Below are 18529 nucleotides of genomic sequence, written 5' to 3' on the forward strand. Positions count from 1 at the left end.
GAAATGATGGAGAAAGATGAAATTAAACAATGAATGTGTCAGACTTTTTTTTTTTTTTTAAAGGCAAGAATAGTTTTCTGGAGAGCCATGCTGGGATTTAAAGGCGTGTTCCACAGTTCAGTTAAAACCAGCGCATCTTGTATCTCCTTATTTTTATATTTTGATTGACACATAATTCATGCATCATAAGATTCATTCACTTAAAGGGTATAAATCAGTGTTTTTAAACTCATGCAATTTACATACCATAAAATTTACCATTTTAAGGGGAACATGAAGTAGTTTTTAGTATATTCAAAATGTGCAGCTGCCACCACTGTCTTTCCAGACCGTTTTCACCACGCACAAAGGAACCCCCGACCCCTATTGGCAGCCACTCACCCTCTCCCTGTCCTCCCTGTCCTCCATTCCTGGAGACCACTGGTTACTTTAAATTATTATCCTGGACAATTATATGGACACAATCATAGAGTATGTGACTGGCTTTGTGACTGGCTTCTTTCATTTAACCTTTCAAGGTCTGTCCATGCTTCAGCATTTCATCTCTTTTAATGGCAGAAAAATATTCCCTGGTGTGTATATAGCACATTTTACTTTGCATTCAACAGCTGACGAACATTTGGGTTTTTTTCACCTTTGGCAACTACGAAGTGATGCTGCTATGGACATTCCTATAATTGTTTGTATAGATAAAGTTGGTTTTTGGTTCTGCTGGCCACACATTTATGAGTGCAATTGTCAGCTCACGTGGTAACTCTTACATTTAACGTTTTAGGATACAGCCAACTCATTTGTTAAAGTGGTTGAGCCATTTGTACACTCCTACTAGAAATCTCCAAGTTACTGATTTCTTCACAGCCTTGCTTGCACCTGTTGCCTTCTTAATTTTCACCATCCTAAGGGGTGTGGATTTTCTCCTGCGGTTTTGGCCTCCATTCCTCATTTCTAGTGATGCTAAGATACTTTCTTGTGCTTACTGGTGGCTAGTGTATCTTCACTGGAGAAATGCTGATTTAAATCCTTTGCTCATTTTTAACTGGGTTGTCTTTTGATTGTGAGTTGTAAGAAGTCTTTATATATTCTAGGCACCAGGATCCCATTGGCGGTTGACTGTAAATATTGTCTCTCTGTGGGCTGTGTTGTTTAAATAAAAAATTTTTTGAATTTTTTTTAATGTAAAACTCATTTTTTATTCTTTGTTTGTGTTTGAGTGTCTTATTCAAGTACCCATTGCCAAATACAAGGCAAGTTACTTCCTTCAAGTTTGCTTAACAACAGAACCCAACACGAATGAATGAGGAAACGGATTATTCCAAGATGTGTGAGACTCGAAGATTCAGTGAGAACCCGCTGCTTAAGGAAGCCATTTCTTCGTGAAGATTCCCCCAGGGTGAGAAGTTAACTCTCACATTCTCAGCCAACCTTTACTGAGCACTTCCTGCGTTTCAAGGTGTTGTTCTAAGTGGAGAGGATAAAGCTGGGAACAAGATCAACTCCTTGCGGTAACAGAGCTTACTTGGAGATGAGCATGAACCAAAAGAACAACAAACAAAAAGTCAAAAGCTCCCATAGCAATAAGTGATCTGTTGGAAACAGTGCGCTTGGGGATGGAACTGGTGGAGGTAGGGGGTTCAGTGTGCAGGAAGGACTGACTGAAAGGGACATTCAAATAGAGACCTGAGGGAAGAGGAGCAGGCAACCATGACAATAGCTTTGGACGCAGAAGAAACGCCAAGTGCTACGAAAGGCCTCGTGTATAAGTAGGAGCTCGATTGCCCTATTTGGGGAGCAGGGGGCAGGTGGGAGTCAGGGGGAAGAGACCAGGGCCCTCCGCACACGGGTGCTCAGGGACTTTTGGCAGAGTACACTCAATCCTGTTACTGCCACAAGGCAGCCCCTTTATCCCCAGGCTTCCTGGAACACCTGAATCTTACTGAAAGTGAGCGCTCAGGTCGCAGGCGTCTTAGATTAGAGGCAAGGGACCTCCCGGAGCTGGCTGAGCCTGGCGCCCAGGTGTCCTCACCAGAACAGCCTCTGCCTTTCTCTTTTTCTCCCGCCTCTCTGAGTGATTGGGTTCCTGGTTGCTCTGGGACTTCCCTGTTCACCCTCACTGTCAATCTCCAATCCAGCACAGTCCGGTCCCGGCAGGACCTGCACCGACCATATTTCTACCAGAGTTACTCGGGCAGTTCCAGATCCAGATCCAAAACCCACCCCTGGCCCGCGCCCCCGCAAAGGGGCGGGTGGGAGCCGAACCTTATCTGGGCTCCGCCTCCGGGGCCGGGCCGCAGCCCGGAGCAAGGCGCTCAGCCCTGCCGGCGGCGGGACTGACTCCGGGTGGAGGGCTGCCAACCAACCCGGCTCGGCCAGGTCTTGCAGGGTCGGGGCTTGTCACTGCCTGGCACACCCCTGTCCCCCGGGCGCAACGCGCCATCGGCACCGCGGGCCACCCAAGCCTGGACGCCGCGCCAGGTAAGGAGACCCCCCGCCATTCTCCCGTGTCCACCGCCGCAGTGACGTCCAGGGGGCTTCAGGGCTGGTCGTCAGGGACTGCAGGTGGTGTGCTGGGTGCCCTGAGGTGCTGGGTGCCCCGAGGTGCAGTGTCTCCCTGCTTTTTGTGAACCGTGCCCAGGGTGGAGGCGGAGAGGTCAGAGTTTGTTTTACAAACTTACTTAGTGTTAACGAACCCCGGGAGATTCCGCGAGATCGGGTTTCCTTCCCGGGGTGTGTGGCGATTGACCCCTGGAAGCCCCCTTCCCCGCACCGTGACCATCCACTAGGAAGGGCTGCTGCGTCCACGCTGCGGGCGCCCAGGAGCGCAGCGCGATGCGGAGCGCCCAGGGCCCTGCGTCTGCCTGTGCAGCGTGGACCAAAGGTTCCTTTATTTAACAAGTTTACTTACTGTGCTAATTGCTAGATGTTATTGTATGCATTTAGTGTGTGCAGCATAGCAGTTCCAGGTGTAGACCAGAAGTCCGTACCTAGGGTCCGATTTTAGGCAACTTTGAAGATAAGGTGGTTTTAAAAGAATCCGTTGCTTGAGCTGCATCCCAGGTCAGTGGCTCTGGGGTGCAACTTCAGGCATCAATACTGAAGTCAACCTCAGGTCATCTCAGGGAGCACTTGGGCTTAGCAGCCAGTGAGCTGGGGCGGTGATGAGCGATTCTCCAAGCCAGGCATTTGGACAGCAGTCTGCAGAAGCTTTGAGAAGTGCAAAAGCTAGGGCCGGGCGCCACCCTATCCCTGCTGAACCTGAATCTCTGAGGTTGGGGCCCAGCAATCTGATTCAGTGCGCCTGGGGAGGGGGGAAATTGTACTGTTGCTGGAGTTTAAGAACGTGGGGTTGGGGCTCAGGTAAGCTAAGGGCTCTTACAGGTGTCTGACCTGTTAAGCTTCACTCCCCACAAGGCAGAAGCTGACCACTTTCCAGAAAATCTTTGATATTCATCAGCAGCGTTCTGCCTAAGTTTTAAAAAGAACACTGTGCTCTTCGGAGACTTCTACAGAGGGTGGAGACTTAACCACCGTTTTCACATAGTAGAATTTGCAGTTTCTTTAGAAGAGATGGAAACTTTTCCTCTTTTTAAATGTTGAAATAAAAGCAAAGAAGAGCTGCACATAAGCTTTCTAACTGTAATAACACACATTTCTGGTCCCTATTACAGAATCCTGGACCATCACTGCATTGTCTGTGCAGATTATAGAGTTCATATGCAAGGCTTTCGTTTCTCTTTCTGTTTTCCAAAACTGTCATGGGCTTTAAGGACTCCTGCCAGTTCTCCCAAGGTCTCTACATTGTTGAAGCTGATTCTTTTCTCACTGTTTCTTAACAGAGATCTGAGATTTCAAAAGTTGACTAAAAAATTCCAGCTGTTCCTAAGCCATTAGTACAGAAATAGAATGACTTTGCAAATGGGCTTAAATGGATTAGAAAATCCAGCACTGGATAAGAAAATCTAGAATAGGCACCACTCCAGACCCAGCACAAGTGTGCTGCAGTGAACTCAGTGCTAACTCCAACTGTACCAAGACCATGCCTCACAGAGAACATTTGTTTTCCAAGCTGCTATTTTTGGTGCCAGTTTGTGAGTGAGGTATATATTCACTCACTTAATACTGCAAAGAGACAGTACTAAGTCTGTGTTTAGGAAGCTGGGGAAAATGTGGACAGTGGGTAGGACAGGAGCCTCCTTTTGAGGCAGACCCGGTTTTGAGAATGGCTCTTTTATTTACCTCTCTGTGCACTGGGACAGTAGTGATACAACTTGTACCTTGCAACTCTCATATTGAACTCAAAACACTTCCAAAGTGTCTAGTATAATAAACTAAATATGTACTAGCTCAAATTCCAGAAAAACATGTACACACATGCACAAAACCAAAAACCAAGGCAAAGACATAACCCCCAAATACCAAAATGAAAACTATGTTGACAAGTGATCAGCTTTTGTATTTACTTGCCAACTGTATCCTTAGAATTTAGTTTTTCTTTATTTGCCAGTATGTTGAATATATGGACCTCCTCAAGTCATCTTCATTATAGATTATTGCATGCTTTATCTGGAACTTTCTAGAAAAAAAATTAGTAAATTAGTTTCAGATTGGTAGCCTAGTCTTTTTCTGGTCACTGTCTGTGGTGACAGATTTCACTTTCTGGTGGGGTTTAAAATGTATTAGCATTTACATTTAAGTATTCTTACAGTCTGACTCTTCAGAATGGCAGTCTTCCTAAGAGAAAAGTCAAGTGGCAACTTAAAAGTGGCATGGCCTCCAAGAGAATCAGCCCAGAAGTATTACCTGGTATTTCTCAGGCACTTGACAGAGAGAATAAATGCAACCGTATCCAGCTACATAAAAGTTTGTTCAAGAAAATAGAAAGCAAAATGAGGACACAAGTGCAGGACAAGCCTAAGCTGGCAGAAAGGGGTAGTGAGGTCATTCAAGAGCCCTTTTCTTCCTTAACTGCAATAATTTAAAAATGCTTCCAACTGCATGCACACAATCAGTTCCTTTTACATTACCTGACTGGAGTGGATCTGTATGATCTTCCTGGGACCCACTAGGTCTAGTGAAAAATATCTATGGTATTAGTTTCAACAAAGTTGCCAAATCATTCTGTTCTTTGAAATTAGTCTTGAGTTCTCCTGAATTTTAGCAATAAGTTGAATATTAGATTTCTAATAGAGAATGCCCTTGTATAAGTCATCTTGCATCTTTAAATGTAAGAGGTTGTAACTTGTCTATTACTAATCTCATGGGACTTCTAGAAGAGTAGACATAAGGCAAACTCCAGCATACAAACCTCTTAGGACTTCAGGAAATCAAGTCTTCATTAGAATGCCTAAAATTTATAACAATGCTATAAACATGTACAACATAGAGAAAACCCAAAACCAAACCCAAAATCTGACCCCCCAGACACCAACCTGGAAATATGCTGAATGGAATTGAGTGGAATTAGGATTTAATGTTGTTAAATTAAATGCAATTACAAGTTACTGTAAGCAGGGTTTTCATTTTGGCTCACTATAGAATGATTTAAAAAAAGGAGGATCAGAAGCACATCTCTTGATGGGAACAATGAAGGCATGTGGAAGCAAATTCAAACTCTCAGTAATCAAATTATGCGTTCTGGATAGTTTCACTAAAAAGCCAGGGGAGTCTGTGATGTTGCAATCTGGAGGGGCAGATGTAGCAGCACTGCCTGCAGTGATTGGCCAACCAGGAATGATTGATATCACAGTTTCCCCTCCCCCCCATGACTTTATGATTCTCTACTTGTAGGCACAAGGTCCAGAGCAGGAGTAATCATCAAGACATTGGCTCAATTGCATTCGGTTTACATAACCTGGCTCTCTTAGAAAGGTTTCGATGAGAGCTACCTGGCACTCACTCAGGTTCATTTCCAGGGCCCTATCTGTTCTTCCAGGGATGGTTTACTATTAAGGCCATCTTGAAACTTTTGAGTAAAACACATCACAGGAAATGGATACATGTTTTTGTTTTGTGTTTATTATCTTTGGATTACATTTCTCAGCATGCATTGTAATTCTTTAGCTTGATTTATTGTCATTCTTATGAGAAACAAAGTCGAAGTGTTTATTTCTGACATGTGGTTCAGTCTCACACGAAGAAAACTAACCATGGAGTCTGAGTTCCCCAGTTTTCTTCATAGACTCTTGGCTAAAGACACACACTGTGGCCAGACTGCCTCACTCTGAATCCTGGCCCTGCCGTTCCACTTACTGGTTGTTTGAGTTTGGACAAGTCACGTAACTGGGGTAATAGAACCCACCTTAGTGGGTTGTTGTGAGGAGTAAATGACTTAGCGTGTGTAAAGTTCTTAGAACACTGTCTGGCTCATAGTAAATGTATGTTAAGACTCTGCCATTATTTGATTTGCACATTCTCGGATGGTTCAAGCTGAGCCTCTCTGTTGAAGCTCTCCTTTGTGAGAGCTTCGTGAGGACAATGGTTTGAAGCTGGCCTGGGCAAATAGTTTGCAAGACCCTATCTCGAAAATAACCAACAGAAATCAGGGCTGGAGGAGTGGCTCAAGTAGTAGAGTACCTGCCTAGTAAGTGTGTGGCCTTGAGTTCAAACCCTAGTACTGGGAAAAAAAATCGTGGTTTTTCAACTGAACATATATTAATTGTACAAAGGGGCTTCACTGTGCTATTTCCATGTATGAATATAATGTACTTCAATAGAATTTATCCCTTGTATTGCTTTCTCGCCTCTCTTCCCCCTTTTAAGCCATTTTTTACTGGGTTTCATTATTCTATATTCATACATGCATATAAAGTACTGTAGTCACGATCATGTACCCATCCCCTCTCCCTTTCCCTCTACTGCTTCCATCTCAAATGGAATCACTTGAGAACCATTTTTAGACTGTCCTGTGTTGGAGTCAGTCAGTTTAGAATTTATTGTGAAAAGGAGTAACGATTTCGTTTATGAAGAGAGGCCCTGTAACGTGTTTACGTAGAGGCTACATCTATGGGAGTCCTGCAGCTCACAGAAGTTTTAGAATGAGAAGGGATATTAGAAAATGTCTAATATATGTGAGAAAGGAGAGGAGTGGCGATATCATTCCTGGTCAGAAGGTCATGAACAGTTGGTGGTGCCCCTGGACAACAACTCAGATTTCCTGTGTTCTACTCAGTGCATTTTTCATTTGGCTGTCTGTCCTTCTGAAATCCAGGATCACGTTGACAAGGAGACACATAGTCCACATGGTAGTGTGCTAATTACCATATGTGGGTTATGCCTGTTACACTCATCCCAGTTTGACTCAAGAGTATGTATTTAAAAGATTTCTTTAATTAAAAAGCAATGAAAATACATGTTTAGAATCCCAGTGAAATAGGTCTATAGCTAAGAATTGTGAAAAGGATAGTGTTTTTTTTACTAGCTACAGATTGTCTTTTCAAATGATTCAATTTAGTTCTTTCTCTTTGTTTCTTTGGAATTTTGGATTTTGCTAATGAAACACTCAGAGATAGCTTTGAAAAAGTTCATGAAATGCTGACAGTTTTCTCAAATCCAAGTTTAGTGACCTTCTGGGAATCCCGCCAGTTGTTTGTGTTTAATTCAGTGCTGAGTTTTTGTTTTGACTTACATTGTTTTGATACAGGTCAATTTAGCCATAATTACAATGTCGTGTCACCCGTTAATTGTTTGTCTATACAGCCATTGGTGTCAAGAAGAAAAGATTAAAGACCAAGAAAAGTTCTTTCTTTCTTTTTTTAAGTTAAAGTAGAAAGAAGCTGTATTGGAGTTTGAGGTTTGTAGAAAGTTTGTTCTTCTAAGAACATTCTTTGGAAATTTGTCTTTTATATTCGTATTATGTAACTTGTAAATAAGGAACACTCAGAACTTGTGCATTATGTCTGTATTGTACGTTCAATCTGTGGGTGATCAATGATTGAAATAACTTATTGAAATGGAAACTTAAAATCTCTAATCCTCTTGTATGTGCATTTTACTACTTTATTAGGAAGAGTTGATTCCGTTCACAGGGTGGATGTAGACTGTGCTTGTCAGCGGCACCTCGGTGTAGACAGAATAGTAGAGATAAGACAGGGAGGAACATCGCTGGAAAGTCTTCAGCATTCATCAGGTAGCTACGAAGAGCCTACCACGCACTTGCCTATCCTCCGTGAAGGGGATGTACACAGAAGGGTGCATCTGTTAATATCCAATTTGTAGTTTTGTTTTTTAAAATAGAAACTCCCTTCAATTTGTTATATAAAAATAACATCTTAAGTATTTTGAGTTAAAAAATGTATAAGGTAAAATAGTTCTGATTTAAATTTAGAAACATTGGTAAGCATGGCAGGATGTCTCTTCTGGTTTCTTCTCAAGACATTTTTGATTCTCGTTCGACATAAACCATGTATTGATCTTAGGAAGGGCTCTATATGATTTAAAGTAATGTCTTGGCAAAAAGTAGAGAGATTATTTTGGAGAAAAGCATTGTTATGTCACAAATACCCAGGGTCCTGAGAATGCAGGCAGCTCTCCACTACTTCCCTCAGAAAACTGCTCTTCACTTGTCATCGTTTTACAGTTTCTTTACTTTTCTCTCACTGTTCAAATTATGTGTTAGCTAACACAAGGGCTATATTTTGAAAGAGAAGTCTTGGAGGAAGTGAAATATAAACTCTGGAGCAAGGATGACATTTGTTTTAATTGACTTGGAATGCTGAAACAAAATACTGTAAAGAAATTTACTCTTGAAGAATACTGTATAGAAATGTACTCACAGTTCTAGAGGTTAGGAAATTCAAGGTCAAGGTGCAGACCTCTTAGGTTCCTGATGAGGGCTCTCCTCCCAGCAAATAGACAGACATCTTTTTACTGTGTGCCCACAAGCAGAGACAAAGCAAGCTCTTTCCTATCTCTCCCTGTAAGGGGACTTCCCATCCCGAGGGTGTCATCAGTGAGGTCTAATTAATTACCTTCCCAGTTCTCCACTCTATGTACCATCGCCTTGGTGGTTAAGGCTTCAATATACGATTAGATGGCGTGTGACACATTTCAGATCATACCACGTGACCGGCGTTAACTAGAATGGTATTGACACAGTTCCTACTTTGCTTGCTGGGCAATGAGCAAAGAACAGGGCTGAGAAGGGAGGTGACATGGGGAGATTTGAGTGGTAAGTGGAGGTCATGGAGCCCAATTAAAACTTCCATCTTTAGTGGTGGTAAGCATGAAGAGTGTGCAGTGTGAGTGAGTGGATACCATCATCTAAATTATGTATCATTTCTATATTTCCATTAAGATAATAACACGAATGTGTCAAGTACTCTACAACTAGACACTGGTTATTCTGAGAAGTCCCTGCACCAGGACGGTTATTCTTCCTAGCCTACCACCAACTTACTGAAAATCTGGTAGCTTGCATATGGTTGCAGTGAGTGAGCTGGACTTATGGGAAGGACTGTAAAGACATCTGTCATTTAGCTATTGGCATCTTTCATTTTCTTGGTTAAAAGCACTGTCAGAGGCCATCATGGGACATGTAAAGAATTGCACCTTGGAGCATACACATGTAGAGTTTGTCAATGTCGAGTAGCATATCCTAAAATTTATTCCTAATTTGACATATGTCTTATTCTGTCTTCTACTGCTATAACAAAGTACCTGACGCTGGTGTCTTATAAAGAACATACATTTATTTTCTCACAGTTCTGGAGGCTGGAAAGTCCAAGTTCAAGGTGCTAGCAGGCGTGGCAGAGTGCAGCTCTCTGCTTGTCACTACACCCTGAGAGGAGAGGATCACTTGTCTGTACATTGCACAAGGCAGGAGGGCAGCCCACCTGAATGCTAGGCAAAGGGGAGCCCTCATCCTGCAAAGGAGAGAGATGCCCTTAAGACCTAAGTGGCCTCTCAAAGACACTTCCTCTGAATACAAACACATCGACATACTGGTAACACTCTCAAAATCTTTTTAGTAGGACTGGAGTTTGAACTCAGAACCCTACTCTTGCTAGGCAGGTGCTCTACCACTTGAGCCACCCTACCAGCCCTTTTTGCTTTAGGTTATTTTTTAGATAGGGTCTCACTTTTTAGTCCAGGGCAAGCCTTGAACTCCTACCTATGCCTCACGTATAGCTGGAATTAAAGATGTGTACCACCATGCCCTGCTTATTTGTTGAGGGGTCTGATTAACTTCTTGCTTGGGCTTCTCAGAACCATCATCCTCCTGATCGCTGCTTCCTGAGTAGCTGGGATTATAGACATGACCTTCTGCACCTGGCCACACCCTGACATTTAGAGGAAACACATGCAAACAATAGCAGCATATTTCTTGAATGCTCAGTGAAGATCGATTACTGTGAATGATGAATAGTGAAATAACAGTTCTTCTTTCAGGAAATTTGTAAGCTCCTTTTCATGATGCCTGAACAAATTTATCTTTGTTTTCCATGTAGGAATTATATGAAACTTCTCACTGGTCTTTTCAACACTTCAAAAAAATTTCCTGATTCTAAATTGTGGGCTTTTTGAGGGAAATCATGTTTATATGAGTAATCAAATTATATTTTTGAGCTCTAAATTACATGTTTCTCAAAACGCTAACAGTTGTATTTGGGTGGTGAGATGATAGATTTTTTTCCTACTTTCTTTTTCTCTACTTTTTAATACTGATTGATTACCTTTAAAGTGCAAAAGGGAATACGTAATTATACACTTTGTAGATGGAAATGTGTAATTAGAATTTTGAATCTCATACAAATTAAATATTGAGAGAGTAATGAGTTCACACTCTGTGTACAGATTGTGCCAGATTTAAACACGAAATACACTGAGGAGAAATAGCAAATCTGGTTAAAATAAAAGAAGACTTTTTAAAAAAACAAAAAAAATTATTTCTTTTTGTCAATGCCAAAAGAACATTGAATGTTCTCATGCATTGAAGCCGTATAGGACAACGGTTAAGACCTTGGGCACTGTGTAGCCGTGGCCTGACACCACCTGTGAGAACTCATGCATGATATTTGATCTCGTACAACTTAATTTTTCATTGATCGAGCGAGTAATCACAGGACCCACTTCTCAGTGTGGTCAGAGAGTTAAATAAAGCAATGCACAGAAATGCTTTGTTATGATGCCTGTCAGATGAAAAGCACTCAACTGTGCTTCCATTCATTGTTGTAAGTATTCATTCACTTACTTCTAAGTTTTTCACCCTTACTTCGAGATGCCTACTCTTCTGAAGGCTTGCTGCTTCCTTAGGTGAGGATATCCTCCGTGTAGCCCGGGTGGTAGAGAGATGCAGGTCCCAACTTCAGCCATTTCACCTCGTGTTGAGAGGGAAGATAGCGAGGGGTGGGACAGGTGTCTCCTGAAGTCAGCAACACATTGGCAGCTCCCGCAGTGGCTTTTGAGACTCAGCCCTTGTGACTCCAAGGATTGGTTTCAGAGTCCATGAGCCTGTCAGCCTTTGTCACAGGGCACAGTTCTAGATCACTGCAATACCTGGGTGGCTTTGAGGGTATCCCAGGTCTTGCTAGCAGCTGGTCTGTCCTGAGCTCTTGGATTTATTATTTATAACAATCATATGGTCAGGTTCGTAGGTAGACCATGTCACACTCCTATGAAAAGTAGAAGACAGCCTTTCCTTTGGGCAGATGCAGCCCTGGGTTTCAGTGTCTTCTGTCTCCAGAGCCAGGTGTCTTCCTCCATGCTGCTGCACCTGAGATTCTGGTGCATTTGTATAGGATTTGCATTAATTCATCCAGTTGGTAATTGCTCATTCAGCTCTTTCCATAGATTAGAGTAGGTGCTCGGGATACAGCAAGAAATAACACATGATCTTGTCTGTCCTCATTTCTCAGTCTCTTGAGTGAATTTCCCCACGGACGCACTGGGATATCATGGTTTGTTGTCATTCCACAAGGCTCCCAGCCTCAACCAACTGCTGCATATGCAAGTCCGTGAGGACGTTGCTCTCTGGCCCACCCCCGCTGATGAGAGGGTTTGTGATGGGAGCCAGAGGTCAGATCTCTGGTCTCCGCAGGTCTGTGCGGGGTCTGCATAGATAAGGTACGGTTGTACTTAGTATTTAGATTGAGCATGTAGCCTGTTGGGTTCCGCCTGGAAGTGTGGGGTGGGGGACATGGCGGGAGGTGGTCCAACCAATGTATACACATGTGAGTAAATGTAAAAACAATAAAATAAAAAAATAAATCTTCTTTGATTTCCAAAAATAAATAAATAAATAAAACTAAAAACCATTGTGAATTGAACTGACCGAGGCTCAGAAGAGGGGGCCGTGAAGACAGTGAGAAGCAGAATAAATTACTTTTAGAATACACAGATCACTAAAAAAAAGTGTGACTATTTTTAACCTCTGACTCATTTTAAATTAGTTAATTTAATAAGTGCCTGGCCAGTTACCTACGAAGAGCATAGCACCATTTGTGCAGCTGTGTTTCCTTAACTGTGTCTCTGAATATTTTAAATTTTTAGCTGAGTAGTGTAATTTCACATTAGACATTTTTTTGGCCAGACCTAACATTATTAAATGCTAAGCTTGAGTAATTCAATAAGTTTGTGAATTTTAAATGTTTCTGCCCCATTGTAGATGTGGTTCCTAAGTTGATTTCCAAATCCTCCTTCCAGTAACCCATCATACTTTTTGAGCTTTGAGCCTAAAACAGCCTAAGATTAAAGAAGCAGTTGTATTTTCACATTTGATTTAAATACTAATGAATTAAGATGAAAAATAAATGTGCCAATGAATTTCCACTTTGTCCTCTGTCCCATTCTATTCTCCCGAGATGAACATTTATGAAAGTTAGCTGAAGAAGAGATTTTTCCTTTTCATCCTTCCATGGTTTAGTGTTGCCAATCCTTAGGGGAGGCAAACCGTTTTTTCCCCAGGGGCTGCCATTGGGGAACCCATTTAGGCGGAGCTGTAGACTTTCCAAGCTATCTTGAATCTCTGCTCCTCGGGAGCATGAGGCTTTGCGACCTTCTGTTACTATAGACTGTAGACAACTTCATATTTTGACTTTTTCTCCTCACGATGTTTCTTATCCTAGAATTTTTGTTTTCTCAGGGAAATGGGGAAAGAAAAAACAGCATATTTTACTGTCCATAAAAGATATAAGAATGGATTTTGGTTTTTGTAATCATTTTTCTCATGAGGGAGTTAGAAAGTTTTACATGAAAAAATAGAGGAATTTTGATATATTGGGGGGAGGCATATAGGAACCCCCAAAGAAGCCTTTACTGTATAGTTCACCACATTCACAGCAAGATGTTGATGATTACAGAATCACGGAATATGGGACAAACAAGAGAAGCAATGAATTGACAAGTTCAACATCAGTGGTTGTGAGGTAGGTAGTAGGTGGAGGAAGGTCATGACCTCTGGTTGCTTATGGTACAGTTGTGAGATAGACTATTGCAAATAAAATGTTTAGGAAGCAAAGCAATGCTGTGTTTAATAGGTTCAGAGTGTGGTAGAAGAAGAGGTAGGCATTATGGAAGGTAAGATCTTGTATGGTCGTGGTTTTCTTCACAGACGAGGTGGGTCAGGACTGGCCTCTTGAAGCCTAGTTCACTTGGACCTATGGTTTCGTTTAGGCACACACTGTAGTCCACATATATCAGAGATCTGTGAAGTGTGTTATAAATAACTGTTGTTTGCAGCTCAGATGTTGTTTATACCAACAATGCTTGATGCTGTCACTCCTCCCTGTGCCAGGCACTTCCAGTAATGGGAAATGCTCAGTTTTAGGGGCATCCCCATCTATTAAAAACTTTTTCCCTAATTCAGACTGAAAACTTCTGCCCGGACTTTCCAGGCTGTGAACCTAATTTTATACCCTGGGAGTGACAGGAAGAAGCCCAGTTTCTTTTCTGTGTGGCTGTCTTACCAGTATTTGAAGACTGCTAGGTCATGCCCCATGGGAAACACCGTGTCCCCAAACTACTTCTTTTTTGAGATGTTTTGGAGTTATGTCTCCACTCTGGTCAGCCTTTCCTGGACACATTAAGGTTTGATTTTTTATTACTGGGACTGAGTATTGCTGGAGTTGAGTGTGTGAAGGCTTTGAGTTGGATCCCCAGAAGAAGGTGGGGGGATAGTGAGGGATGAGAGAAAGAGAGAGAGAGAGAGAGAGAGAGAGAGAGAGAGAGAGAGAGAGAGGAGAGAGAGAGAGAGGAGGAGGAGGGGAAGAGGAGAAGAGGAGAAGGAGAAGAATGAATCTCTCTGGCCAAATAGAAAGGATGTAACTCTTCTTTGGAAGAGCTAACTATTGTTGGCCGCCAGTTCACATAATAATTTCAGTTTTCTATCAACTCAGACCTTACTTTTAGTCTATCCATACCTACTGCTTTTAAGCCCATTGGCTCCTAGTGATCCTTCAGAATCTAGATTTTGGATTCCAAAATCCTTGAAATTTTTTAATTCAAGGATTTTGAGTTTTGACTTGTTGCAATTGATGCAATATTTATCAAGTTGAGATACTTAAAAAAATACAAAATATTTTAATCAGTCAGTTAAGACATCTTTGTTAGCTGTGCTCTCTCTGGACATTTTATTTGGAAGTGATCGTTGTCCTCACTGAAATTACCAAAAACCGGTTGATTGAATGGGGCTGATGGCAGAACATATGTAATGAAGAGATTATTGAAACCTCCCACAGGCTGACATCAGGTGTTACTCTCCATTTTGGAGCCATTTGACTAGTTTTAAATCCAGTTTACAGTTATCCATTTCTTTCCTTTTGTTTTAACGAGAGATCAAACCCAGGGCCTCTCACGGGCTAGACAAATACTCTACATTGAGCAATTTTTATTTTATTTTGAGACAGAGTCTTGCTAACCTGCCCAGGCTGGCCTTGAACTTATGGTTCTCTTGTTTCAGCTTCCCAGGTAGCTGAGATTGTAGGCGGAATCACCATGACAGTGATCCACCCATTTTGTCTGTGAAATGTCATAAGCGTGGTATTCTGGCCAAACTAGTACTCCTGTCAAAGAAATACAGATGAGCTGATTTACTTTTGGTCCGTAGCAAGGATTACCTAGTGTTTAGTGACTCCTTGTTTTGTAAGTTTTGGTAGTGTTCACAGATACGAGTACAGTTTAGACTATTTCAGAAAGGCCAGACCATCACCCAGTGGATGTGGGCACAGGACCAGTTAGAACAGATGCAGGAACACGGTCAGCAAGGCCCTGTTCATGATCCCTTAGAACCTCAGGTTGTAGTTTCACCGAAGGCAAATATGCTCTTGATAGTCACAGTTATTTCCTTTTTCCTTTGCCTTCGGTTTCTTTCTTACACGTGTAGATTACATTGCACCAAGTTTCTCTAAGTTTATGTTATTTATTACCTAGACCCGAGGACTGGCCTGTAAGTCACAAATTAAGGTATGTCTTTAAAAAAGGCTCATTGAAGGGGCCTGAAATGACTTGCCTGATGAGAACTGAGGGTTTTGTGACTTAGAACACGTTTATTTATAGAATGCTAAAAAGAAATAGACTTCCAGAGAAAGGATAGCTTTCAACCAATGCACATGGAAAACCATGAGAAGAGTCGTTCTCGTGTTGTGGGTGAGCCTAACAGAGGGAGATAAAGGCATGAAGTGTGGGACTGAGGATGACAGAAATCCTTGATTTGAGCATTTCCATTGGTGATGGGTCAGAAGAGCAATTTTATTACAATTTAAAAAGCATGAATGGTGAGCTTTTGAAGCTGTGAGAGGTGTATAATAATTTTGGAAATACCATCAATGGAAAACATTAGCAAAAAGATTTAGAAGAGGGAGAAGAAGATTTAAGTAAAGAAACTTAACTTTTCTGCCTTCCTAGTTTCCATTATCGTTTAGTTATTAAACATTCTTTTATTTAGAGAAAATAATTAGCGTTTCAGTTCAAATTAACAATTTCCAAGTTAGTTCTACATTGTGCTTGGAAAAATCTTTGCAGTTGTTATTCAAGTGTTTATTACTTTGTGAAATATCCACAAGGAAAATACAAAGAGTTGTGCCCTGGTGGGCAGGTATGGTGGGGCTCACCTGTAATCCCAGCTACTTAGGAGGCAGAGTCAAGAGGATTGTGAGTTCAATGCCAGCTTGGGCAAATTTAGAGAGACCCTATCTCCAAAAGTAAATAATAATAAAAAAGGATGGGGGGGGCAGCTGAAGTGGCACAGCTTTTATCAAGCATATATGAGGTCCTGAGCTCAAGCCTAAGTATAGCAATTCCTGCCCTTCTGTATATAAAAAAATTTCAGTCTTGGTCACTTTAGATGTGTGGAGGAGGATGAATTTTGAATATAAAGAAAAGGAAGTGCTTTAGTAGAGATTGAGTATCCCTTATCTGAAATGCTTGGCACCAGACGTATTTTGGGTGTTTTTGGATATAGGGGTATTTGCATATACATAATGAAATATCTGAGGAGATGTGATCCAGGTCTAGACACAGAATTCATTCATCATATACACCTGATACACACAGGCCAATGCAATACTTTTCCTATGCCTGTGTTTGACTGTGACCGATCACATGAGATCACAGTAAAACAAAAATGGGAAGTTTTTACTTGTGGTATCAAATTGATGCTCAAAAAGTTTTGGATTTTGGAGCATTTGGATTTCAGAGTTTTGCACTGGGGAAGCTACCCTGAAGAAGGGTGGAACGTTCTCTGTAGACCATGGTGAATGAATTTAAATAAATTCTTCCAAATGCCTCTAGGTTATCATTGCACTTGACTCTGGCTTCCTTAACACCTGAGCAGGGCTCTCTTCTCTTCTACTGTCTGTCTTGTGCTGATTTTACAAGTTGGTATTCTCATCATAAGAAGCACTGAGCATAAAGACAGAGACTTGCAATGTATTATTCAGATTTTCAACCTGTTAGTAGAGAAGCTACATTTACTGGGGCAAGTTCAGTGTCTGGCATAAGCAGGTGCTAACTCTTGACTTGTGTACAGGTTGGGGCCGTAAGCTCTTTGAAAGTGTTTAGTTTATACTACTGGAATTCCTAGCCAGAGCAATTAGGCAAGAAGAAGGAATAAAAGGAATACAAATAGGTAAAGAAACTGTCAAAATATCCCATTTGCAGACGACATGATCCTATATCTTAAATACCCAAAAAACTCTACTCAGAAGCTCCTAGACATCATCAATAGCTACAGCAAGGTAGCAGGATATAAAATCAACATAGAAAAATCATTAGCATTTCTATACACTAACAATGAGCAAACTGAAAAAGAATGTATGAAAACAATTCCATTTACAATAGCCTCAAAGAAAAATCAAATACCTAGGTGTAAACCTAACAAAGGATGTGAAAGACCTCTACAAGGAAAACGATACACTTCTGAAGAAAGAGATTGAGGAAGACTATAGAAAGTGGAGAGATCTCCCATGCTCATGGATTGGTAGAATCAACATAGTAAAAATGTCGATACTCCCCAAAGTAATCTACATGTTTAATGCAATTCCCATCAAAATTCCAATGACACTCATTAAAGAGATCGAAAAATCATATGGAAACACAAGAGGCCACGAATAGCCAAGGCAATACTCAGTCAGAAGAACAATGCTGGAGGTGTCACAATACCTGACTTCAAACTATATTACAAAGCAATAACAATAAAAACAGCATGGTACTGGCACAAAAACAGACATGAAGACCAGTGGAACAGAATAGAGGACCCAGATATGAAGCCACACAACTATAACCAACTTGTCTTTGACAAAGGAGCTAAAAATATACGATGGAGAAAAAGCAGCCTCTTCAACAAAAACTGCTGGGAAAACTGGTTAGCAGTCTGCAAAAAAACTGAAACTAGATCCATGTATATCACCCTATACCAAGATTAACTCAAAATGGATCAAGGATCTTAATATCAGACCCCAAACTCTAAAGTTGGTACAGGAAAGAGTAGGAAATACTCTGGAGTTAGTAGGTATAGGTAAGAACTTTCTCAATGGAACCCCAGCAGCACAGCAACTAAGAGATAGCATAGATAAATGGGACCTCATAAAGCTAAAAAGCTTCTGTTCATCAAAAGAAATGGTCTCTAAACTGAAGAGAACACCCACAGAGTGGGAGAAAATATTTGCCAGCTACACATCAGACAAAGGACTGATAACCAGAATATATAGGGAACTTAAAAAACTAAATTCTCCCAAAACTAATGAACCAATAAAGAAATGGGCAAGTGAACTAAACAGAACTTTCTCAAAAGAAGAAATTCAAATGGCCAAAAAACACATGAAAAAATGCTCACCATCTCTAGCAATAAAGGAAATGCAAATTAAAACCACACTAAGATTCCACCTCACCCCTGTTAGAATAGCCATCATCAGCAACACCACCAACAACAGGTGTTGGCGAGGATGTGGGGAAAAAGGAACCCTCTTACACTGTTGGTGGGAATGTAGACTAGTACAACCACTCTGGAAAAAAATTTGGAGGCTACTTAAAAAGCTAGACATTGATCTACCATTTGATCCAGCAATACCACTCTTGGGGATATACCCAAAAGACTGTGACA

General features: G+C 41.4%; 1 protein-coding gene across 1 annotated transcript in view; it reads left to right on the forward strand.

Annotated features, from left to right (window-relative positions):
* Window positions 1-2099: 2099 nt before the first annotated feature.
* Window positions 2100-18529, forward strand: part of Col21a1 (collagen type XXI alpha 1 chain) — a 161327-nt gene continuing 144897 nt past the window's right edge. Inside the window, exon 1 of the mRNA XM_074081869.1 lies at window positions 2100-2472. The gene's annotated coding sequence lies outside the window, so the exon portion shown is untranslated. The remainder of the gene's footprint in view (window positions 2473-18529) is intronic.

Source organism: Castor canadensis, chromosome 8 (genome assembly GCF_047511655.1).
Source record: "Castor canadensis chromosome 8, mCasCan1.hap1v2, whole genome shotgun sequence".
Taxonomy (NCBI): domain Eukaryota; kingdom Metazoa; phylum Chordata; class Mammalia; order Rodentia; family Castoridae; genus Castor; species Castor canadensis.